This window comes from Diaphorina citri, unplaced genomic scaffold (genome assembly GCF_000475195.1).
Source record: "Diaphorina citri unplaced genomic scaffold, Diaci psyllid genome assembly version 1.1 scaffold13116, whole genome shotgun sequence".
Taxonomy (NCBI): Eukaryota; Metazoa; Arthropoda; class Insecta; order Hemiptera; family Psyllidae; genus Diaphorina; species Diaphorina citri.
The window spans coordinates 1-1,382 of record NW_007390485.1 but is presented as its reverse complement, the minus strand read 5'-3'; the positions used below and the strand labels follow the sequence as shown (position 1 = coordinate 1,382).

Sequence of the window (1,382 nt, the reverse complement as noted above, 5' to 3'; positions counted from 1 at the left end):
TTTTATTTGATTTTGTTTATATTTTATTTTGTAATTTCTGGGCCCTATTCTACGAATGACTGTGCAACTCCTTACTATGTCTCCTTGCTCAGAAAATCTGTCAAACAGTACATTTTTTCTGTGCGTAGAGTGGAGAGTCATTCGTGGAATAGGTCCCTGATCAAACATTTTGTTGAATAAATGTGCAATAGTTTTATTTTTTATACCACCTGAAATATCCGTTTATTAGATAGGTTGTCTTGTCTTTTAGGGATGTTTTATTTGATTTTGTTTATATTTTATTTTGTAATTTCTGGGCCCTATTCTACGAATGACTGTGCAACTCCTTACTATATCTCCTTGCTCAGAAAATCTGTCAAAGAGTACATTTTTTCTGTGCGTAGAGTGGAGAGTCATTCGTGGAATAGGTCCCTGATCAAACATTTTTTTGAATAAATGTGCAATAGTTTTATTTTTTATACCACCTGAAATGTCCGTTTATTAGATAGGTTGTCTTGTCTTTTTTTCTGATCAGGGCTGAAAAATCCTATTTGTAAAATAAATAAAAGGAACTGCCAATTTTATTGAAATCAATACTTGCCTTGCTTTTTATTTGAAGCTCATTTTAGTTTCAGCTTCACATTAGAATACAAGATTACATGGTTATGGAGATATTGAATGTCACTTCCAATATAGTTTTGAAACTTATGTCTATTTAAAAGTAAGTCCCTTTAAGTTTTTTTTTTTTTTTTTTCCAAGTAATCTTGGGTTATTTGGGTTGTCAAAACTCAGGGTAATTTTGGATCAAACAAGGATAGTGCATAGTGCATCAGTTCATTGGGGACTATTAAATTCTAGATACTTAAATCTATGACGTTAATTTTATGATTAGGGAGGGGCATAACCAAAACATTCAAACTTTGTAACATGAATATTTGACTGATTGTTTAAAACGCTAGTACCTAGGTAAGTTCTGTAACAAAGTTCACACGAAAAATGATAATAATTTTGGTACCCAGAAGTAGCTAAAATTTGAAGGTTTTTCTTTTCAAATGTTTACGAAATTACGGGAAAAAAATCTAGTGTTTTATAAGATGCTTAAGACATGATATCTGTCCAATATGCTTTGATAAATGATAATTTAGGAACTAATACTAACAAGTGCCCCAGACACATCGTTTGGTTATGCCCGTGTGTTTGTTGACTAATATTGCACAATAATAAGGTGAATAAATCTACAATATGTACAATTTATAATTATCCGGTCCTAAAACTGTGTATACAACCTCAAGAAGTCAATGAAATAGGAGTATAAAATAATATGAAGTTCACAAGAAAATAATATAAAAATGAAATGTACCTTAAGCACTTCAGAATTAGAAAGAGCTACCGACAGAGAGAGG

At 31.3% G+C, this 1,382-nt stretch overlaps 1 long non-coding RNA gene across 1 annotated transcript; it reads left to right on the top strand.

Moving 5' to 3' along the window:
* Positions 1 to 6: 6 nt before the first annotated feature.
* LOC113473038 lies at positions 7 to 1,382 on the top strand. The gene is made up of 2 exons (XR_003395127.1): positions 7 to 233; positions 489 to 1,382. It is a non-coding gene; the product is annotated as an uncharacterized LOC113473038 (long non-coding RNA).